The sequence below is a fragment of the Ochotona curzoniae genome, unplaced genomic scaffold (genome assembly GCF_017591425.1).
Source record: "Ochotona curzoniae isolate NIBS_2020 unplaced genomic scaffold, NIBS_Ocur_1.0 contig_43, whole genome shotgun sequence".
Lineage (NCBI taxonomy): Eukaryota > Metazoa > Chordata > Mammalia > Lagomorpha > Ochotonidae > Ochotona > Ochotona curzoniae.
The window spans coordinates 9,285,811-9,312,380 of NW_024466218.1; the positions used below are offsets into that span (position 1 = coordinate 9,285,811).

Here is a 26,570-nt window from a genome sequence, read left to right on the forward strand (position 1 = left end):
TTTGAAATTCTTGAAAGAACAGCTCCCATAACATTACTGATTATCCCAGGCTAGCCTGTGCAGTTTTAAAAATAACATGGAAGTTTCTGCAGCCAGCAAGCATTAACCTTCCTATTTTTTTCCCACTCAATCTTTGGCAAAGCAGGAGCTTCTGATTTCTTAGCAACTAAAATTGCTTGTTATTGACATGTGTTTTGCAAGGGAGTGGTAGTGTCAGTAAAATTGGTTTGCAGTTCCTGGTGTTGCTAAGTCAGTTCTTCCCATTGTCTTTACAAAGAGTCCATCTGCAAGTCCTTTCCTCATAGACAAATCTATAGCAACTTTTTACCCTAAGGCTGGACAAATACTGATTAATGTTGATAATTGCCACATAGGCCAGGAGCCGTGTGATCAGCCTCAGAAGGAATGATGTCTAATAGAATAATAAGTGCATGCACAGGGGACCACATAGATGCTCTACAAATATTAGCAAGAGCAATGTGACTAAAACAGGCTGCTAGTGTTCTGGATGAAAGGATTTTAAAGCCATCTGGTGTCTGGACATCAGCCTGAAAATCACAGGCTTCGATCCATAAGATAATCCATTTACAGAGTCTACACACAGAGATGGCTTTCCCCCATGGACTTGTTCCATTATGCCAGATCAGTTCCTGGAACCTGTGGAAAGGTCTAACAGCATCTAAAACATAGCAAGGAAATGTTATTTTATTTATGGGACACATTTGATTTTAATAGCTGAGGATGCCATACTCAGATACAGTTAACAAACTAAAATGGTGGGCTAACAGATCATAATTTGGGATAGATTCATCCTTTCTTTGTTAGGAAAAAAATTAAGAATACCCTCAGTCATGGACATTGAAAGAAGAGCAAATAACTGTAAGAGCTATCAGGATAAAAAAAAATAACATTAAGAGAACATTTTCAACTCAAGCAATGTGTAGTGAGAACATATGGATATCGGTGGAAATGAATAGTAAGCTAAATTCCGCCTTCAGAGACTGAAAAGTCAAACAGACAAAACAAACACAAATAGAAAATATTAAGTATACAGTTGTAGCAATGCTAAAAACTATGAAAACTATGAAACATTCCCAATGTTTCAAATATTCGTGTCTCAAATTATATAATTTCTAAATTTTAAGTCTATTTTAAAAGCTATTTTAAACTCCTACTGAAAGCTTTATTTTTGAAAAAATCTTAGAAAAACTTAAACATTAATGGAGCACTAAGTTGTATTTCAACACTTATATACACGTGTACAGTCCAATCATGGCAAATACACCTGCCTTTTTTTTTTAAAGATTTATTTATTTTTATTGGAAAGTCAGATATACAGAGATGAGGAGAGACAGAGAGGAAGATCTTCCATCCACTGATTCACTCCCCAAAAGAACGCAATGGCCGGAGCTTTGCCAATCTAAAGCCAGGAGCCAGGAACATCCTCCAGGTCTCCCACGAGGGTGCATGATCCCAAGGTTTTGGGCCATCCTTGACTGCTTTCCCAGGCCACAAGCAGGGAGCTGGATGGGAATAGGAGCTGGCGGGATTAGAATCAGTGCCCATATGCGATCCGGGCATGTTCAAGACGAGGACTTCAACTGCTAGACCACAGCATGACCCCATCCGCCATTTCTTCATTGTGAAAACATTCAAGCATTCATTTCAGGGTTATTTTTTGTGTACAACACCTAGTGTATTCATTTTATCTACAGTCATCCTATGATCTAATAAAATCTTGGAGCTTATTACTCCCATCTAACTATAACGTTACACCCATTAACTAACCTTCCCACATCACTCCATCTTCCTTCCCTCCTTAGCATCTGGTAAGCACTATTGCACTTTTAACTTGAATGAGATCACCTTCTAGACCTATGAGATCTTTTGATATGTGTCTGTTCTTGGTTAATTTAATATAATGACATCTACCAACATTTTTGAGAACACAGAATTTTATTCTTTGAAAGTGAGTAGTATTCCATTGTTTATGTGTACCACATTTTCTTTATGCATTCAGCATTAGGTTGACACTTAGATTGTCTCTCTTTCTTGGCTATTGTGAATACTGTGCAATAAACACAGGAGAGCAGGTGCCTCTGATAAAGAAATGCCTTTTGCCCACATGTGGATATGCACACAGGGATCTGATTGCTAGATCATACAGTGGTTCTTTTGTGTGTTTCATGTGGAATGTTCATACTACTTTATATAATGGCTGTGCTAATTTACATTTCTATCAGCAGTGTGCAAGGCTCCCCCCGTTTTCCATGTTTATTGGCAATTTTTAGTTTCCTGCTTTATGTAGGTAACATTTTGCGGTTTCTTTGTTTTAAAACTATATTTCAGCTTCTTTAGGAAAATGTTTTATTCATTGGCAAAATTACAGAAACACAAAACTTTTAAAACATGACTACAGAATACAATTTCAATTAAAATCATTTCAAAACACTATTTACGTTCTATAACTTAAAATTCCATACCAAAAGGTCTCCTTTAGTGCTACAACCAACCACAGTACTGTTCTTCCTTGACTTTTCTATGTAGTTAATTCATATTCTCTATCCCAAAGAAAATATACACATTTCCAAGATTTTTCCTTAATTCAGACTTTCCCACTGGTGTGAGAAATTGGGAACTGAATTTGCTTTGTACTGTACTGAATATTCCTAGGAGATAAGTCATTAAATAATCATGACAAATAATTCATACTTAGTATATGAAAAAATTGGATTTTATGTTTTGCTTTCATTCTTGTCTTTCTCATGCTTGGATAGAAAGTTTTATCCAACACACTAATGCTGTACATTTAATTAGGGAATGTACTTCCAGTCATCTGGAATTTCACTTACAACCAATTGATGAGAACATTCTATAGACAGAGGGTTAGTCCAAGATTGTAGGAGTTGATAATTAAATAGAGAAAAGGAATCGCCTGCTTGGGCATGATGTTGTGCCACAGAGAACAAATAAAACAAAATGACTCATTTGTGTATTACAAAATCACTTTTCCAATTGATAGGTTATTATGTGTTGGAGGAGTACAGTTGGTTAAAGAAACTGGATCGGTGAGTGCCATGAGGCTAAGCAAGTTACCACTGATTGGAATTGCAGGGGCAGAAGCCTTTTCTTTTTCTTTGTGAATTTCTACTAAGTCCTCAAGTTCCTATAGAAATAGCTAACAATACATAAAGAAAAAGTAGAGAAAACGTCAAAACTTTATAAAAGCTAATTAAGCAAGCCAACTAAATGATATTATTTTGTCATGTTTTCAAAGCTTAGAACCAAGGACACTTCAATAATCTGTGGGCCTCGGAGAGCCAATGAAAGTTTGAACGTTTCGATTGAACATGGTGTCTTTCCAAAAAGCCCTCAATGGCATGGGCTTATTTCATTTTGAGTTTACACCCACATAAAATGGGACTACTAATGCCTGCTTGGATGGGTTGATTTAAGCATTAAGGGAAGTACTGTCCATGCAGCATTTAAAAACAATCCTACCATACAGAGCATGGCAATATCAAATCTGCAAAGATGCTAGTGAATGGACAAACAGAATTTCTATGCTGGGGTTTTGCTCAGGTTTATGGTCCTAACATAGAGGGACCTAACTAGCTTTATAAAATAATGAAATTGTAAAGAATGTAAAAGAGTACAAAGTAGTATGCTATATGTGAACAACAAGAATTAATTTTAAGTAAACAAAATGTGACAAAGCCATATTATTGAGAATTACTTGACAGTGAACAGGAATTCAGCCTTGATCAATAACGCAACATAAATAAACCTTGAAAACAGTTTACCAAGTAAAGAAGCCAGAGAATCCTCAAGTGTGAACTAAATTCTTGATGACAAAAGAGAAGAAGCTCAAAAGATATGCTGGCTAGTTGAAATGCTAGGGAGAGAAATAATAAACTTCCTGAGTGATTCTTGGGTTGCTAAGTTAGCATCTTCAGAAGCAAACTGAGCAAGATCCAGCTGTGTAGCAATTACACAGGAAAAACAACACCAACCTTTATTTCCTAGGAATAAGTCCGTTGTTGTCATGGCTGTACCCAAGGATGATACAAGCTTTCAATATGGATGTTAAAGATGTCGGAGGCTTAGTGAAACAGGAATTGATGGTTTGCTTATAGTTTATTAATTCAAGTATCTAACACAGATGCACACTATCAGTGAAATATTTTAATCTTCTTTTTCTCATTTGTATAAAGGTAAAATATCAATTCCTGTATCAGTTTCTGAATATAAAGTATGATCGTACATGTACAGCATTTAGTAAATGACCTGCTAGAATTGTCTCATAAACATATTATCTTTATAATCCAAACAAGGATAAGTGAAAAGTAAAATCAAACAAATGCACTTGAAACTCCCAGATGGAAAGTTCTATCTTCAACATGTCATTTTTAACCTAAAATATCTTATTTTTAAGTAGGCTTTCTGCTTGACATCCAAATTTTGTTGGCCTTTCTAATCATATCAATTAGTTTGTTTCTCCCTGCTAATGAGCATGGGAAAGCAGAGAATGGTACAATTGCTCAAACCTTTGCATCCATGTGGGAGACCAGGAAGAAGCTTTAGGCGCCTGGCTTCGGCCTGGCCCAGCCCTTTCAAGTAATTCAATAAGTCTTCACCTTCTCTTTTTTATTGGCTTTTAACTGCTTGGAGATAAACCCCAAAATTACTAGTTGCAGCATATAGGCTATTTTTTTCTGGTTTGCCTTCTTTACTGCAACATTTGGACTCAGCCACCATTATCTAGCTTTGATCTGTCTGCAGCACTCAGGGATGTAACCTACACTGCTTTTTGGGGAATATTCATTTGTAGCTCTTCAATGATTCAAACATAACCTTTGGTTAAACTTATTCACACTCCAAAATGTGTTCCTCTCCTGTCACATCCTCCATTGAGTTTCGGTATAGAAGTCTAAGGTGCATTATATGGTACCTTATTATTATTTATCAACACAGGTCATTTTATCACTGTTGAGAGGAGACAGCTAATGAGTATCTGGTTGATAAGTGAAATTTAATGCAAACATATTTATTATCTTTAATAAATTCAGGCTTTTGTGAAGTTTGATTTATTTTTTAAAAAGTACTTGCCATAAATTATTCTTTTGGGGAACTGCATTGTAAATGGTGCTACATAATCTCTAATATAAGAACTTTGTCCTGCCTTCAAATGTTTACTCCTTAGCAGAAGTCCAGTTTATCAAACACAATTTTATGCTCACTTATATATTAAAGATTGCAATTGAGTTTTTAAATTTCCAGAAACATTTCTGTTTACTTCAAAATCTGAACTCAGTTGTACCTTTCTCATTATCATCAGGTACATGAATCTACCACTTAACATATTGTTATATTAAAGTTGATTTTACACATTCCTGGCATGGAAAGTGTGTTCATTTGAAATCTCTACTAAAAAAAAGTATGATACACAAGTACAGGAAGTTTCATGAAATAGAATTCCTCCTCAAATTTGGTTTATACCACTAAATCCATAACCAAGTATTACAACCTATTGTGTTATAAACCACATTTCCGGGGCCTGATATGATGGCCCAGTTGCCAAACCCTTATGTTGCAAGTTCTGGGATCCCATATGGCTGGGGAAAGCACAAGAGAGTGGTCCAGAACCTTCTGGTCCCGCACATATAAGGGAGACCCAGAAGATGCTCCTGGCTTCTGGCTTTGGATTGGCTCAGCTTTGGTTATTGTAGTCATTTAGGGAATGAACCAACACATGGAAGATCTGTCTCTTCACTCTGTAAATCTGCCTTTCTGATAAAAATTGTTGGGGACACTGACAATTTCCTGCCCTGTGATTGGCCCTTTGCCCTGATTGGTCTGCCTTGGTTATCTTTAAGCTGATTGGACAGGTTTGACAGATAAGGGGGGGGGGTTTGGCGGGGGAGGGGTGTCATAACGGAAACAATGGACATAACAGTTTTTTAATGGAAGATCGAAATAAAAGCACCTTGGAGACTCTCTCGAATGTTGGGTGATTTCTTCCACAGGACGGGAGGACCCCCGATAAAAATAGTGGAAAATAACTATACTGTCAAATGTTGGTTTTCTGAATAATTTTTAAATTTCACTTGTTTGCTAATAAACCTAAATATTCTTATTCATTCTGATATTAGTAAGTGAGGGTATTGAACACTTGCATTCTGTATTTCACTTATTTTAAAGGATGTATTTATTTATTTTAAAGGCAGAGTAATGAGTTGGGGTTAGAAGACTGAGAATCTTCCATCTGCTGGTTCAGTCCATAAGTAGCTTGGGCTGGTCCTGGGCAAAGTCAAGATTCTGGAGCGCCGGAGGGGTCTCCCACAAGAGTGGTATGGTCCCAAGTGTCATCATCGCCTTCCCAAGCATATTAGCTGCTAGATGGATCAGAAGTAGAACAGCTCAGACTCAAACCAGTGCTCTAATATTGGATATTGACATTTCAGAAGGTAGCTTAACTTAATGTACTACAATTCAGTTTTTTCATTTACTATATTTTGAAAAGGGTTTGAAAACACTTTTTGATGTCATCTATCTTTATTCAACCAATAGTTTACCTCCTAAAAGATACTCTATAAATGGTAAAGGAATGTGAAATTTCAGCATGGATTAGGTTAGAGATGCAGTAGAGGAGGCTAGGATGCACAAACAGCTCCGTCACATTATTCAAAAGTGGTTTTTATTTGCTTAAAGTGAAATCCTAAATATGCATAAATGTTTACATCTATGACCAAATAAAATTGATTTTTTTTGCTGATATCCAAATTATGGAACCTGCTGATGTGATTCTTATAAAAAATCTAAGACGTGTGAAGTGGTACGCATGTATGGAGGACTACATGGGGATGGTATGTGTTGGTTTGCTGGAGATTTGAGACCACATACCAGGAATCTTACTAGAGGAAAGCATGAATGGGTGAAAATCTGTTAAAAGGTAGAGAACTAAAAATCAAAAGGCTACTTACATATAGGAACAGTCCAGTATTTCTATCTTTTTATAAGAGAAGACGCTCTAAAGTGAAGTAGTGAGAATTGAGACAAGGGAAGTATGCACTAGCTAGGTCATGGTACAAGAAGCAAACAAACAAACTAGACATAATGGGCCATGTTTTAGAAGGACAGAGATAAAACTGACTAAACTCAGAAATCTATACAGATTTAAAGGGAAAATGTTTCACATTTAAATTAATTTGATTAATGAAGACAAATGCAGAAAAATAGGCACAAATTCACAGAGACACATTACAAAGATAGGAGTTATTATCAACAGTGAACTATAAATATGAAAATAAATCTTCAAGTCAATTAAAGAAGAGGATTAGAACATAAACAGTTCTACTGCAAGACAGGGAAGGAAAATAGTTTGTGCTCCATCAATATTTGTTTAATTATGGTGACTTATTGGATGGAGGGTTTATACAGTGAGCAACAAACAGGCTGAAGTGAAATGACTTCTTCAGCATTGCCTTATCAGAGAAAGGATTTGTGAAGTGCTGATCCAGTTGAGCTGGCTGCGGCAAGAACATGAGCACAAGCGGAGAATGCTGGCCATGTAGATAAACGACGTTATCCATGCAAAAATCATAAGGATAGGATCCTCTGTTGGTTGCCTAGAAATCAGGAAGTCTTGAAATATTCACAGGTATTTTTTCTAAGAAGAAAACATTTTGAAAACAGCAGACTATTGATGTGCTTGCGAAGAGGTTAAATACTCAGACTTGGTAACTTGGTTATCTGAAAGATCCAGGAAGCGATCAATCACATTTTAATCACCTGGAAAAAGTACAGGTACTATGAGATACCAGCATGGTTTTCTGAAGAGCAAATCATGCCAGACCCATTAAATCGTGTCCTGTGATAGCGTTACAGGCCAGGAAGACAAGGAAAAATGATGGTGCCAATCCATCTTGTTTCTAGGCAGTCTGGGAATCCGCTCTGCCTCATTTTCATGGACAAACTTGAGAAACTATCACCTGAGCCACATTATTTTTAGGTGGGTGAGTGTGCAATGTGCTTCAATGTTTTACCACAGGACAACAAGGACTTCCATTTTAAATTGCACTAATAGTTTGATGTTGCTCCAGGCACTGGTCCTGGGAACTGGCTAGTCAAGTGCAATTAGATCCACACGCATTAAACAATTCAGGGTCCTTATCAGTTCTCTAGAAAAATTACACCTTGGTTTAGTACCAGCTGGAGATAAACATTGAAAATATGAAATAAGTACAAAATAGATAACTGGAAGAAGTTTTTCTTAGATTAATCAACAATGTGTTATGGTGTGAACTGTCAGCACTCCACAGGAAATGCTAGGACATGCTTTTACTTTCTCATTATTTTAGTTAACCACCCTTATTAAACTTGCCTTTAGTTGTAGTTGCTAATATAGTGTTTTTAAACAAATTCAGAGAAAAATCTGTTTTTCCAAAATGTTCTGCATTGTACATGTATTACTCAAATTTTTTTCTATACAAGTTGCATTTTATTAGTAATGACAATTTAATTTGCATTTACTTGAAAGGGAGAATAACATGAAGAGAAAGAAAATAAGAGACACAGTGAGATCTTATATCTGCAGGTATACTCCTCAAATGCTTGTGCTGGGTATGAACCAGGCAGAAATCAGAAACCTGGTCTCCCACATAAAGGAGAGGTGACCAAGTACTGGTACCAGCATCTTTTCCTCCCAGAGTGAATGTCAGCAGGAAATGGGTCAGAAGTCGGCCAGCCAGGTCTGCTCGGGGCACCTGCATTCAGCTCAGAGAGGAGCTGGGTTTAGGTGATAGCTCCCAGGCCTTGTCATAGCTTCTGCCCAAGTCTGCTGGCACCCCAGCATCTCCTGGGAGCCCTGACCAACTCTCTGCCTCCTGCCTTTGGCCTGGTCTAATTGCAGCTGCTGCAAGCCTTTTGGAAGTAAACCAGTGGATTGGACATCATGGCCTGCCTTTCAGATAATAAAAGTCTAAAAATGCTTAAATGCCAAGCAAACAAATAATAGAGAAAATGCATAGACTGTCTCCCTTAAAAGTGTTTCAGGCAATAAAAAATGAGAATGGCAATGAAGAACTATTATACAAAAAGAAGAAAACAATATAGCCCCTGGTTAATGCAGTTACAAGAAAATACCGAAGAAAATGGGCACTATGCCAGGCCATCACATGTGCTGTATCACACAATCTACACGGTGAAAATGCAAAGAGAACTGGAAACTATAACAGTTTATTTGTGTGATTTTGCCAAGGTCTTACAAAAGCCAGGGTTCAAATTCATTTTTTTTTAAGATTTACTTGTTTTTATTGAAAAGGAAGATTTGCAGAGAGAAGGAAACAAGTTCTTCCACCCACTGGTTCACTCCAGGCTGCAATGACTGGAGCAGATGCAACCTGAAGCCAGGAGCTTCTTCTCCCAGACAGGTGCAGGGCTTTGGGCCATCCTTTACTGCTGGTGTCATAAGCAGGGAGTTGGATGGAAAGTGGAGCAGCCTGGACATGAGCTGGCACCAAAATGGGATCCTAGTACTTGAATGGAAAGAGGGGATAAGGCAATTAAGCCATCATGTAACACCCCAAACTTGATATTTTAATGATTAAAGGTTTCTCTGTAAGGAAAGCAATTATCAAGATGCCCTCACAACTTATGTCTGGCATCATCATTTAAAAGTAATTTTTACTTTATAAATTTTAAGGAATAGTGTAGAATTTTACCAATTCTTTTAATATGAGAAAAAAAAAAGTCATCCCTACTTTAACTCTGTTGAAAGGTAAAGTAATTGCTACAAAGGGTGCTTTTAATGAAGGCCTAGAGAATTACAAAGTCTTTGGCACAAAGATTGAACCTACTTTTTACAATGAGCATGACCCTTTTGTCAATAATTAGAGGAAACAAATTCCAATGAAAATGATTGAGAGTGACAGCTGGCAATTGGTGGGGTTTTTGTTTGATCTGGATGTTTGTTTTTTAAATTTTTTTTTTCAAATTATCATGGCCTTTATTTGGAATGTTCACTTTCAATTTCCTAAGAATTTTTTTTTCTTTTTGGTAATATGAGATGTCTACCCTTTAATGTCATAAAATGTTACATGCTCAACATGAAAATACAGGAATGAAAATCATTCATAGATTCTTATACATAGATTGTTCAATAGATGGAGAGAAATCATTGTAGAAAAATCTAGTGACAATGAGAATACAGAGTAGGAGTCTCAAGCAGCATGTTGAATTATCCCTTTTCACCAAAATATTGTACAATGGTTATTTTACAGCATTCATTTTAAATGCTGTAGAATAATCTGCACAGCCAATTCCATTATATACTAAAATAACTTCTTACAAATATGTATTATTCTGCAATTTCCTTTTAAAAAGGTTATTTGAAAGAGCTCTACCCATCCAGAAAGTGGGAGCACCTTCCAGGCCTGAGCTAAGTCACTCCAAATCCAGGAGTCAGGGACATCTTCTGGTCCCCCATGTAGGTGCAAGCGCCCAAGCACTTGGGCCATCTTCCACTGTTTTTTTCAGGCAGAGTCAGAAGTAAAGCAGTTGGGTTTTGAATCAATACTCACATGAAATGCATGTCCTAAGCAGAGGCTTTACCTAGTATGCCACAATACCAGCTTTGCATTTCCATTTTTATGAACAGTACTATGATTAATATTAGTATATAAAAATCATTATAGATATTTTCAGATTGTTTTGCAAATTCCTACAATTCTAAATGTTGAGTCTCTGTGTATGTATAAACATTTTGCTAAATGTAGCCATTGCAATGATCATGGCACTGATTATAAAATATTTACCAGGAATGTCTCTGGTTCTAGAGTAATACTGTGAATACAATTTCAAATTCTGGGTCTGGCAAAAAGGCTCAATTGGCTAATCCTCCACCTCCAAACTTTCCATCCCTTATGGGTGCTTGTTTGTGTCCTAACTGCTATACTTCCCATATTGTTACCTGCTTGTGGCCTGGGAAAGCAGTGGAGGATGACTCAAAGACTTGGGACCATGTGCCTGTGTGGGAGACCAGAAAGAAACACCTGTAACCTGGTTTCAGACAGGTTTAGCTCCAGCCATTCTGACTACTTGGGGAGTGATGCTGGAGATGAAAGAACTTTCTATCTATCCTTCTCTCTGTAAATCCGTTTTTCCAATAAAAATAAATCTTGCTTTTTTTAAGATACCAAGTTGGTTGTCCTTACTGAGTTACACTTAATTGTCAGAAATGATTGCAAACAAGTGAACACAGGGTGTAAAATACAAAGGCAGTAAGATGGCATGATAACGGGTGATTGGGGAATAATTTTAGATTAGTGGCTCTGAAGAACAGACAATTAATCTGGAAATAGATGGTTTAAAGAGGCCAATGAAAGAAATGTCCAGTGAAAGATTTCACCATTTAACGTTTTCATACTGGAAAGAGCCTGGTAGTTGAAGATCAACATTAACTTATGCCTAGAGCAGGCCAAGGTGTTCAGACAGTGATCTGGAAGTAGGAATAGATCAGATTATATGGTCTGAGAGACCATAGCAAAAAATGATGATCTTATTCTGAATCTGATGGCAAATCAGTGACAGATTTTAAGTTTCAAGTTACAACAGGGTATTTTATATATATATATGTATATCAATTTATATATGTGACATTTGTATTGATGTTGAAGTACACAAGTGTATAGCTTAATGAATTATTCAAAAACTGAACACAGATAAGGAAAGGTAACATGACCGTTACTGCCAAAGCCCTTTTATGCTCTCTTGTGCTAACTACTCCCAATCAAGGCTAACTGTTCCCTTGACTTCTAAGCAACATAGATGGATTCTTCCTATTTAGACAAAAGAGAAAAAATAGCAAGCAATTTCTGTGTTTAGCTTCTTTTCCTTAAGATTATACATGAATGATTTATCCATTTTTAGGCATTCCCCAAGGACATACTGTACATTTAAGAAAAAAAGTGTGAATGGATTCCACTAGTAACCCTGGATGACTTCATCATTTGGAAGCTGAGCAGTGTAAAAGCTGCACTTCTGATAGACGATGGAGGAGGAGCAAGAAGAGGAGACTGTGCTGTTATAACCAAGGCCAACAGTGCTTCAAGAGGGAGAAAGCAGGCGCCAGCACTGTGGTGCACACCTTAAGCTGCAGTGTGTGAAGCTTGATTCCCTACGGCTACCAGTTTGTGCCCGTTGTTCTACTTCTGATCCATCTTCTCACTAATTCACCTTTAGGTACAATAGGAGATGGTCTAAGTGCTTAGGCTCCTGTCATCCACTTGGGAGACCTAGTTGAATTTTCAGGCTCCTAGACAGTCATTTCTATTCTGGCCATCTGGGGAAGGAACTGTTGGATAAAGGACCCGTGTCTCCTTTCCTCTTTCTCTCTCCCTTCCTGTTTCCCTCCCACCAACTCTTCTTTAATGAAATCATTTTTAAAATAAGAAAGGTCAACAGTGATTACATAGTTGCATTACTGAGAAAGAGATAGCCATTGCTGCACTTGACAGCATGGAACTCAATACAAGCAGGTACCTCAAAGAAGAGAATGGAAAATGAGGGAATAAGGACTATAAATGTAGACAACCCATTTCTAAACATTTAATATAAAATATATGTGCATCAAATCAGTTTTCCAAAGGCTGTGGAGATGATAAATTTGAAGGTATCTCAAAAAGTTCATGGAAAAATAGAATTAGAAAGTTATTCTGCTTGACAATGGGAATAAAATGGAGGGAAAAAATCAGAATATACAGTCGAGTGGAAAAGGTGCAGGAACGATGACCAAGAGAAGGTAAAAGTAGATGAGATTTACAACATTAGTCAAATAATTCATTTTATTTTTATTAGGAGAATAAATTTTTTTTTCTACAAGCTTTTTCTTTAATGGGAGAAAAATTAGGGGTGTAAGTAGTTGGTATTTTTGGTGATAAACAAATGTGCCTTCTCCTAGTCATTGCCTTTTCCCCACATCACATCCACGTACCATCTTCGCCATCATTGAAGCATAACGTTGCAAACTTGGACCTTCATTTAGTTTGTATGTACATAATAGTTAGAGGTGGAAACATTTTGTGGACATTTATTGGCCATCTGGATTTTAAAAGCTGAGCATTTGCTGTTTGAGCACTCAACAGTACCTTTCTATTCCCACTACATAACAACTTGACAGGATATGGCATTTTTAGATGCCTTAATTTGTCCTCTAGAATTATGTACATGGTTATCCTAAGAGTTTGTGTCATCATGCATTGTTGATATGATACCTGCAATTACTGTGATGTTTTCTCTTTATGGGCACTTTATTTCTTCTAAATAACTGTGTTCTTGTTTTATAGCTTTATCTTTGAAATTTACAATTTGGAGGAAATTCCTACAATGATTATCTGGGGCCTGTATCAGAGGGTTGCTCCAAGCCTTCCAAAGGTAGGTGTTCTACCTGCTGTTGATTCAGTTTCAACAAGATCAGATGCTCTTTTCCCAGGTATTGCTGAAAGATATTCCAGTATTAACATCTGTGAGACAAACCCAATCCACTCAGAAGAACGGGCAATCTGAAGCATGAAAGGATTCCAAGTGCTGAACATTACTTCAGATCATAGGGGAAAGCAGTTACCATGTTTCCCAACTTCACCTACTTGCACTTTCCTGTGCTCTTTGAGAAGTAGCAGTCGATTTTAACAGCACTGAGTATCTTTACTTTTTGTGGAGGATTCTCTTGTTTGCAAGATTGTCAACATCCTATCCTGGCTTTATTGATTATCATAATATTCCTTAATATTTTCTCTCCTGGCACCTTTTGAAACTTCTCCTGGGTTACTCTAATCAGCCACTGGTGAACATGAAAGCGTCAAGTGCTGGGCCTGCAGCCATGCTTCCTGGAAGCTCAAGCTCAGATCTGTAGGAGTGTTTCCACAGGGGGCTTTGCTTTCTTCTGTATTTGCTGCTACACGCTGGCTGCCATTTGTCTCTCAAAAGATGTGTCCTCAAATTCATCTTCCTGGTGTGTGTTGCACTTTGCTTGGAATCAAGAATATTTCTTTCAACTAATCCATGTTTTGTTATCTGAGGTAATGGATGGGTAAGTTTCAAAGTTCCTTTAGTAAAAGGGTTATCTTTCTGTCTCGATCTCTGATCAGGGATCAAAGCACAAATAATCTACTACCTCCTCCACAAATTATCTCTCCTCCAACAAAGCTTCCCTTAATATATTGAATGGTCTCATAAGACTCATACCCAGTGTCACAGCTTTGGTAGAGAAAAGGAGAGAGGTGAAGCTGTAGATGAGCAGACAGTTCATGTGGTTGAGGTCAAGGAACCTATGTTTGAATTCCACTAGTGGTTCCCATTTTTAAGTTAAAATGGCTTTGAGGTACCTGCTGTGGCTGAATTCTGTCCTATTCCATCCTAAAGTCTTAAGTTGAAGCCTAACCTCAATAGATGAATGTGGCTCTACTTGGAGACAGGGTTTTGCAGAGGTAATTAAGTTAAAGTGGATCATTAGAGCAGGCCCTCAACTCATACGCTTGGTGTCTTTATAAGAGGAGGATATACGGAAGACAATATAAAGATGCAGGGAGATGGCAGCCACCTGAAAATCAAAGAGGAAATAGTCCTAGAGTGATCCTACCCCTAAGGTCCATGGAAGGAATTGTTTCAGCTAACTACTTGATCTCAGACATTTAACTCCTATACTTTGGACTGCACATTTCTGTTGTTTAACCACCACACCCCTCACTGCCAAATCTGTGATACACTGCTATGGTGGTCCAGAGACAAACATTAATTTGAGGAAAATATGGGCACATTCCAAGTTATTCCATGAAGTTTCCATAAATTAAATGACAATAGAAAAATAGTTATCAGGTTATCTGTAACTGATTAAACGTTTTTCCCAAGTATAAGGGTCAAGACTTTAAACATTTTGTAGATAACTTGGTTACTACCACAGAGTAACCATTCTTACATTTCTTTATTTTTATTCGCTATAATAAAGAGATGCTGAATTAAACACACAAAGGAAGAGGTGCACATACCAAGTATAAGAAGAAAGGAGGAGCATGGGGTGTCTGGTGCAGCGATTAAGCCACTCTTGGGATGGTTTGCCATATGACACTGCCTGGATTTACATCCAATCCCACTCCAGAACGCAGCTGTGGCAACTTAGGCATTGTATCCCTGCTACCCAATCAGGAGGCCCGGACTGAGTTCCAGGAACCTTGCTGCAGTCTGGTCTAGCTTTTGCTGTTGCAGGCGTTATGGTAGTGAATTAGTATCTGGCAGATCTCTTCATTTTTCTGTTTGTCTCTGTCTTTCAACTAATACATACAAATACATGACACTTAAGAAAATTTAAAATATATCCCATACAAGGGAGCTGAAAGGGCCACACTGCAGGAGAAAGAAGACCCACATGTCAGATTCCCTGCAGCAGAGAACAGACACTAAGGCAACAAGAAGTGCCGAAGCACAGATTAGTGCATGGGTGAGCAGAGAACATCAGAGTGCTTTCTGAGTCTTTCTAGCCAGAACATTCAAAAGAATCCTAAACTTTCATTCCCTTATGAATCCTTGGTTAGCACAGTGTCTATGTAATAATTATATTAAACATATTAACAGTAGAGGTTATCATAGAGTCATACATTGCATCATGTTGACGGTTTTTTATTTCCTTCTTAGCTTCCTGAGTTACTGACACATTATTGCAGCAAAACATATGTAGGGTCAATTCATGCTGAATAGTTATTAGAAACCATGATAACAAAAGTCATTACACTGCAGTTCAGTTTTGACAGTAAAATTTCTGCAACATTATCACAAATCCTCATGCATTAGTGCAATGATCCTTACTATAGTTTCATATTAGAATCAAAAGATTGCTGTAGCATGCTTGATACAAAAAGTCAAGCAAGCCAAATTCTTTTCTGCTTTTGCAGATAACATTTTTGTTCTTTTTCTATGTACAGCATGTAGACACTATCTGTTTTATATACCTTTCTCAATAACCTGAGTATATTGCATATATCTTTCTATAAAATGAAGATTTTTCTCTGAAACACCACACAGTTCTGACATTTACTTCCAAAAAAATTTTTTTGAAAATGAGTTTAGATCTGAAAAAAAATTCTAACCACTGTATTATTCACTGAAAAATGTCTTTCCTTTTTTTCCTCCCTCATCTTCACAGTCTTTCCCTCCTCCCTCCCTTCTTTCCTACTGAGGCACACAGATACATGGAGAGTCAGACACAGACCAAAAGAGAAAGCTCCCAAGCAGGAATTACTTTCCCAAATATCTTCAATGTATGGGTCCCCAGCATGGAGCCTAAAGCAGGAGCCAGGAGTTAAATCCAGGCCCATGATAAGAGTGGAAAAAATCAAAATACTTGCGCCATCATCACTGTCTTGATTTCCAGTGTTTAAAAGATCAGAAAGCTGGATTCAGGAGCTGGAATCACAGTCAAATCCAGAGACTCTGACGTGAAACATAGATAGCTTAACCATACCAAACACACACTCACAGAAAATAGGCATTTCTAAATTTAATTTTTTCATGTAATTAAAAAGGCAGAAAGAGCAAAAGCATGGACAAGAGAGAAGTCTCATCTGCTGGTTTATGCCAGGCCAAATCCAGAAACTTGGAACTTAATCCAAGTCTTCCTTGTGAGTTGTAGGGACTCATGGACATTCACCATCCTTTGGTACCTTCCAGCATGTACTTTAGCAGAAACCTAGAATCTCCTGTGCAGACATGATGTGAGCCAGGCACCCCGAAATGGGATGTGGACGAGCCAAGTGGCATCTTTGGTCTTGTGTCAAATGTCCATCTCCTGAGATGACATTGTTAAGTCCTACATATCCACAGCATTTTTCCATAATGACTCTTAGATTCTTAAAGGGTCAAACGCTAAGTAAATAGTTTTGTTTTTTGGAGGTCATAGCAGTTTAGGAAAGGTCTATTTTTTGAAAATAAAAAAAATATGTAACCCAAGATCTAGTGGTGCATGTTAAGGAACCTCAAAAATCAAGAAACATTTTTCTTAGTGGGAGAACTAGGTATAGATTTTATACATCGAATGTGGATAATTAGAAAGTGTTTTACTTTATTCAAATCATGCTCTGTGGATACTTGGATTTAAGCAATTCTACTTAGTGTAACTGAAGTCATTGGGGGGTTTTATGACGTTATTGTCACTCATTAGGTAGGAATCCATTGAAAATACAAATCGTCATTCCTAGGTTATTTTAGTATATTTCAATATTCTCAAACTGGAACCCACATGTCACCTAATTTAAAATGATGTCCCCATTGCTCTAGCACAGAGAAACAATGGTAGAATCTTTTAGTCATGGCATTGTTCATAATTTTATTGTTAATAGTAATTTTTTGAGTTAATCTATTATCCTAAAGTGACTGTTAATGGAAAATGACAATTTCACAATGAATTTTGATTTCATAAGATGTTTCTTAATACAAAGATATCAACTTCATTTCTATAAAGATTCCATTGCTATTTTTTAGACTCCCTCAGGATACATGAATGATAACAAGAGCTGGGTCTCATTGTCTGTTTACAATATAAAACACTCTGAAGTATGTTGCTTAATTCTATTTAACAAATATATATATATATATACATATATACACATATATAAATATACACATACATATTCTACATATACACATATACACATATGTATGTATATATATCTCCCTTACTGCTTACCAAGTCCTATCCTGCCAGCTTTCTGCATATGGAATTAGTTGTCAGGAAAACAGCAGTAGGTTCTGTGATGATTCTCACTTTACAGGTGAGGAGCCAGAGACTCAGAGAGGCAAAAGAATGCTCAGAATCACAGCTAGTAATAGCAGAGCCAGAGTCCAGCCCAGGCATTCTGGCTCCATGCTGTGCCATAATATCAGTTCATTACCAGACTTTTGTTGAAAGCACTGTTTGTGCGCATTTTGGTAATTACACCCTAGAGAAAAAAATGTACATAAACATGAAAGTTACTGCTACATGTTGCCAAATTTTTCTTCAAAGGAAGCATTTCAAAGTGTATAATCACAAGTGATGAAAGTACTGATTTCAGTTCTCCCTTCAAACTAGGTGTCATCATTGTAGAATATCATGCTTATTTGGTGGGTAACACTACTAAGAGCGCTTCCCTCCATTTCAGTTATCAACTGTTTTGCATTTCTTTAAATATTCTATATAGACAAAACATCCTGATGCCATGCTTGTTTGAATACTTGTTCTGTTTGTTGTTATTGTTGAAAAACTGTACGGAAAAGCACTCATTTGGTAAAAAACATTAAGCCCATGGTTGGCACAGATATTGAAACTATTTCCCCTATTTTTAAAATTAAATTTTAATTTTCATGGTAGTAAATATATGGGTGTTTATAATATTTCTTTCCATTTGTTTGTCTGATAAGAACTTTTCTCATATTAAACAGATAAATATTAAACTGTATTTCAAGTTTAACTTTAATGCAGTATTATTTTTATTAATATTACTATTATTATGGCATAGCACAAGTTTACACTTATCTGCATTTTTCCAAACATATATTCACTGGGTCCTGAATCTAATCATCCCATTCCTGGGAATTTACCCAAAGGAAATGAAATTAGAACATCGAACAGCCATCATGTCCCCCTATTTACAACAGTTCGATTTATAGTAGTTAACACATGGAAGCAAATCAGACATCCATCAGCTGAGGACTGGATGAATAACATGTGTATATACATGGTAGAACAAGACTAAACCATAAAAAGAAAGCAAGGCTATCTAATGCAGGGAAATTAGATGGCAACCAGAGGTCGTTGAGTTTAGTGAAATAGGCCAGTCTCCCAAATCCAGATTACAGGAAAAATTATATTACACTGGCATCTGATGATTTCAATGTTCTTAGCTCTTGTTCATATTTCTGTAGCACATATGTATACACACATTTATACACACAAGCACACATACATTTTCTATTTCTACTCTTGCCAGTTTTCTCAGCCAACAGGTATTTCCCCTAACTCTATCCTTTACAGCATCTGCGCGTTTTTTTCAAACTCATTATCATAATGTTAGTTTTCCTCTATGTATGTGCTATCTACCAATAGTTCATCTCATATTTTCTAGTTTCATGAAATATTTAATACTTATATAAACTAGGACATCATAATCATATATCCCACTCCATGTCTGATAGAATTGAATAACCCATGAGTCTAAAGGATATAGGAGAAAATTTGTAGCCTATCTTGTATAAGCAAAAAGTAAATTTTATGTAAAAAGCATGCAAGGTGTCTTATATTTAAAAAGTAGTTTTACATTTCACAGGGTTGTTCAGGAGAATAACAGTGCATATAAAAACTAAAAATATGCCTAGCACATAGGCTGTGCTTCATATATGAGAATTATAACTGTTTGACAACAATCCTGCTAGGGAGACATTAATATTTATTCTTTTTAGCAGCTCACAGGAAGTATATAAGCTGTCCATAGCTACTCCTCCCACCTTCAGGAAGAGTTAAACTTTAAGAACCGATGACTAAAGAAAATATTTGGCATACGATTATGTATATTCCATGCTAATACTTGTTTAAATCAATGAAAATCAAGCACAGCCCTCCAGTTTTGGGGAAAGGTGATTACAAAAGCAATATTTTCAAATGTTTGTCATTGTGGTGCAGGTGCATAGTTTGAAACAAACAAAAACACCTCATTAACATTTACTCCCACAGAATTGCACATCCAGGATAGTTTTAAATCATGTAATAGTCAAGCATAAGTTAAAAAAAAAGGTAATTTTCAAGGGAAGAATATGCAATGAATATTTTACTTGTGTTTTCACTTTTAAAAGTAGTTTTGAGTGGTTAAAAAAAGTCTGGGTTCACTTCATAACTGCACTATGAATGACATGTTGAAAAATGCAGCACTGTGAAGAAGCAAGGATTTCCAGAATATGAACTACTTATAGGAAAATATTCCAAATTTCTCCAGGAATTTAAATGTAAATCCCTAGAGATTTTATGAATGTACTGTTTTTGATATTTAGTTTTCTCCTATCCTTTATATCTTTTTCATTTCCTCCCCTAAATACTAGGTGAATCAGTTGGAAATGGGTTCCTAAGATGTTCCAGGCAAAATACAAATTCAGAGTTAGGAAATTTCTTACAACAACATTTCTCACAGGTGAGAGCATATGGAGAGAAGTTGGATCTCTAGGAATGGGATAAAGTATACAAAGGTTATATTGTATTTACACCACACACACACACACACACACACACACACACACACACACACACACAACCTGTATGAGGTACACTCTTTTTCGAGTTATCAAGCAGGTGTGTATCTGGCATTGCAGGATATTTCAAATCATGCTTGGACTCCACCTACTAGATACTTTCCAGATATCCACAAAACCCTTATTGGTCAAAGTAACACGGTGGGGAACTAGTGGGACCTCATTTGAGAACCACATACAAATTTGCGTGGTCTTTCACTTGTTTGTAGAGAATGTATATTATGAAAAACAAAAACAAGAGCAAAAAACTATGCCTCCATTGAAAGGTTTTTTTTTTTTTTGCACCAAAATAATTTTCTAATTCCATTTTGAAATGTGTGTGTGTTTTCTAAGAAACAGAGGCAGAGATGGCACCTATGGGGTCTTGAAATATCTTACTGCAAAAAACTATTGAAAAAATTTATGGTTTTCCTCTGAAAGAAATGAATTTCTGCTATACTAAAACAGCACGTGCAAATCACCACCCAAAGCACAATTTTAAAACATGCAAAATAATAAGCAATACAAAAATATGTATAAAACTGAGAACTAAAATAGCTTTCATATTTCTCTGGGAAGACAATTTGGTTTATTGCTTGAGCTGGCCTTGAGTCCTCTCCCAGTCAAGCTAAACAGAGTATTAGATGAACTTATTTTGGAAAACTGAAGAAAGGAGAAGAAAAGACTAATGCAGACATACATTTTTCTGAGAATTAAAGATGGAAATCTTGCCTGACAAGACCGAGGTAATGCAGATTAAAGCTTCACAGTGCTTGCCCTGGTAGGTTGGAGAGACAGCACAGAAGAGTCTCAGTCTAGGACCAGCCCCTAGGATTCAGGATCAGCAGCATGGCAGCTGTGAGTCAACAGGACTTTTATGCTTGCTGTTTGTCTGCCTGTATCCAGTTGTATGGCTGCCAGTGTTACAGGGTATGGAGTCGCAATGGAATAACCAAATGCATCAATGAGTCATTACTGTTTGAATTCTTGGAGTCCTAACAGTTGCCTCTGGAGCTGAGGACACTTGGCTAGAGAAGTAATCTGATGCAGGGCTCCATGGAATTGTCACAAAAGTGTAGGTCACTAATAGATGATTTTCTCCCATCCAACCATACCCATAACTGTTCACTCTCATTACAGCCCAGCTACTGGTCCATGTACAACTCTAAGTGAATAACAGCACATGCTCATCTGGTCTTTGGTAGAGAACATTTGTACCCAATTTAATAGAATGTGTCCGAAGCTGGCTTTTCTTTTATTTGATGGTACATGTGGTGAATCATTGAGGCACTGGCCTCCCCAAGTTTCCACAACTGGACAAGTATTTCTTAAACAGGAAAGTAACATTTCTAAAGGTACTTTTAGTCCAAAGGTTTCACAACTTATTATCCTTATGGAAATCAGACAGCTTCCAAATAAATTAGTAGAATATTTTTTTCACACTAAAAACATTCTTTGGATCCAATGAGATAAAATATTTTAAAGAAGAAAATTCATGGCAGTGATCAAATATCTTAGTGGCAATCAGGGAGTAGCAAACTGAGTTCCACTAGCAGCTAGATAGGAAGGGGAGCTAAACAAGAGCTCAGGAGGTAAACTCGAAGAATGGTCCATCCTGCTAATTTGTTTGATTCGACCAGGAGAAGAGAGAGCAGCAGATCCCAAACAGATGCTGTAGGAACAGGGTAGAACTTACAGCCCAGACCCCTTCCACTACCAGAGCTGCATCAGGTGTCATTTGCTGCAGGGAGGCAAAGGCTAGAAGGCAGGACTGCACAGGCACTGAGCTTGGAACAAACTCATTTCTGGTTAAGTGCACTGCGAAAGTGTTGTAAACTACACGCCACACAAAAATAGGTCCAGGTAGCCCCCAGATCTAACAGCCAGCAGATCCAGAACTCCACTTGTGGCACATCAGCCACCATTCTGTACAGTGTGGTAATGGTGGTGAGACTGGAAGGATAAGAGTGAGTTGTGCATGTGCTAAGTTGGGAGTGGATATACATCCAGCTCAGTACATTGCACTGGTGCCACAGGGAAAATAATGCTGACTTTGGCATCCAACAGTCAAAACAGGTCCAGGTAGCCCTCAGACCTAATAGCCAGCAGGTTCCAGCAAGATCAGCACCATAAACAACCTATTTGATTAAGACACCTGATGTCTTCCAAATCCTGGGAACTTCTCAAACCAGAAGTGGGAAAATGTTGGTACAGAGAACAGTGAAACCACAACATGGGATCAGAGGAGGTGAAGAGTGTGGTAAGTCAGGAGCTGGGGCTCCAGAGAACAAAGTGGAAGCCTAACAAAAAAGCCCAGACTTGAAACTCAATGGAGGGAATGGCAAAACTAATTGCAAAGAACTGGGTACCAACTGCAATAAGTAAGATCAAACTGTAGACCTGTGGGTGACACTGGTTGGAAACCTGCCCTAAGAAGAATATGCTAACCAGAAGTACAATGATCAAAAGCAAAAGAAGAAACAAAGGCACAAGGAATATTACTGAAGACTCCCATGCAAAGGAGCCTTTGCTGATCTCAGAGTTAATTCAGGAACACACCAAGAAAATGGGAGATACATGATATAGCTTTTTATCAACAATGAGAAGTATACACAGGAGTTCAAGGAATTTAAGAAATATATCACACAGGAATAGCAATACTGAAAGAAAATCAAGCCAAATTATTGGAAATGAAGGAAGCAATAGAGCAAACTAACAATTCAGTGGAAAGTTTCATAAATAGAATGATGGAGGCGGAATAAGAAACTCAAATTTGGAAGATACTTCTTGTCACAATGGGAAAACAATCAGAAAGCTGGAAGAAGAACTGGGTCAAACTAAAAAGAAGTATTCAAGAATCAAGAGACATTATAAAAGGCCAAATGCAAGAGTTATGGGATTTTCCAGAACGCACAGAAAGTTATGGGCATTCCAGAAAGTACAGAAAAAGAACCTGGGTTTAAAGCTGTATTTAATGAAACAATAAATGAAAAATTCCCTAGTCTGGAGAAAGAATTGAGGAAAAAAAATCAGTCAGGAGGGGAACAGAACTCCTAACAGGATTGACCAAAAATGATCTTCATCGCAAAACATGATAATCAAACTATCTGCAATTGAACATAAGGAAAAGATTCTTAAATGTGCATGAGAAAAAAAATCATTTGACCTACAGAGGAATGGCAATTAGGCTCACAGCTTACCCCTCACAGGAAACTCTATAGGCCAGAAAAGAACAGAGTGATATATTACAGATTCTAAAGGAAAAGAAAAATGTCAGCCCAGAAAAACATACCCAACAAAGCTTTCTTTTGTCTTTGAAAATGAAATAAAATGTGCTTCTTCCAACCTACATTACAAAACATACTTTAAAATGTTCTTTTTTAAAAAACTGGGTGCAGGGTCCAATGGCCTTGGGCCATCCTCAACCACCTTCCCAGACTACAAGCAGGCAGCTGGATGGGAAGCAGGGCTGTTGGGATTAGAACCAGCAACCATATGGGATCTCAGTGCATGTTAGGCAAGGACTTTAGTTGCTAGGCTACCTACAGAGAAAGAAATAGCACCTACCAAAACCAAAGGCAAACGTGAAGAACCTCCCAGTAAAGTAACAGAAGACTCACTCAAACAATGAACAACCCATTGCTAAAACAACAGGACCAAATTACCACTTATTCATATTTACCCTGAATGTAAATAGCTTAAACCCATCAATTACACATCACAGATTAATAGACTGGATCAAAAAACTCATTATCTGTTTCCTATAGGAGACACAGCTCACCAACATATATCCACAGAAACTAGATCTCATGGATTTTTATGTTTTTATTTTCATTTTTTTCAAAATTATTGTTTCTCATGTTAAATTCTTCACTAAATCATAGTTCATATAGTAGAATCATTTTCTTTAAAAAAGTCCTCGATTTTTTTTCTTTTCTTCAGCGACATATTAGTCATTCAGTAGCATGTTACTTAAGGTCATGGTGTTGCAAATTTCTATTTTTTTCCTGTTGTTGATTTTGTTTTGTGACTCTTCATTTAAGGGGATGTATAGTAACTGTCTAATGGAGACTATCATACCCAGATGTGAGGATACAAGGCAGTATGCATCTCTACTTCCAAATCAGAGATGAACTCCCAATGAAACTGTTAAATTTATCTTGACAATGGGATGCTGGACACTGCATTTGTCTACGCCCACAATGATGGACATATTACTGTTTATGAAGAACTTTACCACAGTAATGATGTCAGATTAAAAATGGACTCCCAATGAAACTTAACTATATCTTGACAATAGGATGCTGGAATTTCTGCCATTACCTATGCCTACAATGATGGGCAGAAATCAGGGACATCTGAGAGCCTATGGAACTGTACTGTAAAATGAAAATGAAAGAAAAGCAAATTCAGTTATTTTTTAATTGGACACAGGAGATTTCACATGCAATTTCTTTTTCAAGCCTTATAAAACTGGTGAGACATGTGACTTGTTTAAGGTTCTAGTTAAGAGGTAGTATCATGATTATGAAGTTTGTGGGATATAGAAATCTACAAGTATAATAATCCTAAGTCATCCAGTCTTTTTATGGGGTTGTTTTGAGAGACACTTCACCGTTATCTCATTCAGGATGGGGGTGTTGAAAATAATAATGAAACAATTTCCAAGATTGAGGAGCATTAAAAATGATCTTGGCAAATTGTACAGCACAGGCCTCATCCACAGACCTAATTGTAAGTGCTGGTTGATTCTGCGATAGCATCTATCATTACTTTGAAAGCATTACAATACTGAAAAGGCAAGGGTTAAGCACTACAAATCATTTACGAAAGAATTACAAAATATATTTAGATCAGTTTTGGAAGAGATCTTATTTTCAGCCAACAGAGCACATCAGCATTTGCATGTTGGCTTAACTTACCTATCTTTGAATTTAAAGTCACATTCAAACTCATGGTGATTGCATCAAAGTATGCATATTTTTGAAAATATATAAAATGTCCTTGAAAGCTATGAAAATAAAAATGTGTATACTCACAAAGTGTTTTCCACATTCTTCCCCTTCATTCATTTCTAGTGCTATTTTAAATTTTGATATATCTGAGAAATCTTAAATTTATATTTACAAATTGATACTTATTTTGTATTTATTTAGAAGTACACACAGAAATCTGGCATACTGATTTTGCCTCATAAGGGAAAAATACCTGTCACTGACAATTTCAGCAGCACAAAATATTAAAAAATACAAATAAAATCAAGCACACTATTATCACTGAGAGTAATACTATAAAATTCTTTCAGTTGCCTGTATGTAAGATTTTATAAAAGAAGTAGATAATATTTTGATATTCCCAATAGGCTCTCTTTGCTGCTTTTGACCTAAAAATGGAAAGTTTGAGAATATGCAATTTGTGCAGAGAATGTTCCCTAGTCACGATTATTACAATATTACCATTTACCATGCTCAAAGAAAATTCCTACTCAGAAGCAATGAAATTAATGTAAAACAAGAGAAGGCTATGCAAATTCCAAAAAATGAGATTGATTTTATAAGATGGGATTCAACAAGGGAATCAGTGATTTTGTAAAACCGAAACTAAACAGGCTAAAGGCCTAAAATGGGAAATGATGCAATATTGAGGAATTGAGGAAATGGACTAAAATATTAGAGGGCTTTCTCATTTTTTGATGGCCAAATTCCATCCTGTAAGCAGTGCATTAGACGCTAATGACATACGATTTCTCACTGACAGATTTAACTGCATCAATAGGGCCTCTCTGTCCATCGCAGCAAATTGATCCTACATGACACTGACAAGGGCAGCCTGCACTTAATGACCTCTATCGCTGAAGGATGGAAATGAAAAATGAGGGGAAGTACAAATAAATCTCTGAAAGTTTCCCTGAAACAGGTGTGCTAAAGGTGATTCGTTTGTGGAGCCACAAATATAAACCCCGTCTCCGAGCATTCTTCGCTGTCTGCTTGTCCATTCGTCTCAATCCTGGCTTGCTGCATCAAGAATTTGTTTTATTCCAGAACTGAAATCAAGACCATTTTGTTCTTCCTATGAAATTTGATACTAAGCATTCTCCCTTCAAAGGGATAAACCGCTATTTATGTGGGCATCTATAATATGTGTCATTTGCCGCTAAAAATTCTGTGTAAACTGTAACAAGTGCACATACAGTTTATTTTTGTTTTTCTTCTGCTCATAAAATGCAGTAAACGCCATTGATTCTCTTTGGTTACTGGCAACAGAATACA

The 26,570-nt window shown here is 36.9% G+C and overlaps 1 protein-coding gene and 1 long non-coding RNA gene across 2 annotated transcripts in view; one reads left to right on the forward strand and one right to left on the reverse strand.

Annotated features, from left to right (window-relative positions):
• The window catches only part of CCDC178 (coiled-coil domain containing 178), a 301,909-nt gene that overhangs the window by 99,203 nt on the left and 176,136 nt on the right, over positions 1-26,570 (reverse strand). The window lies entirely within an intron of this gene.
• LOC121159544 lies at positions 8,698-22,257 on the forward strand. Its single transcript, XR_005884388.1, has 3 exons — positions 8,698-8,709; positions 8,788-8,797; positions 22,165-22,257. It is a non-coding gene; the product is annotated as an uncharacterized LOC121159544 (long non-coding RNA).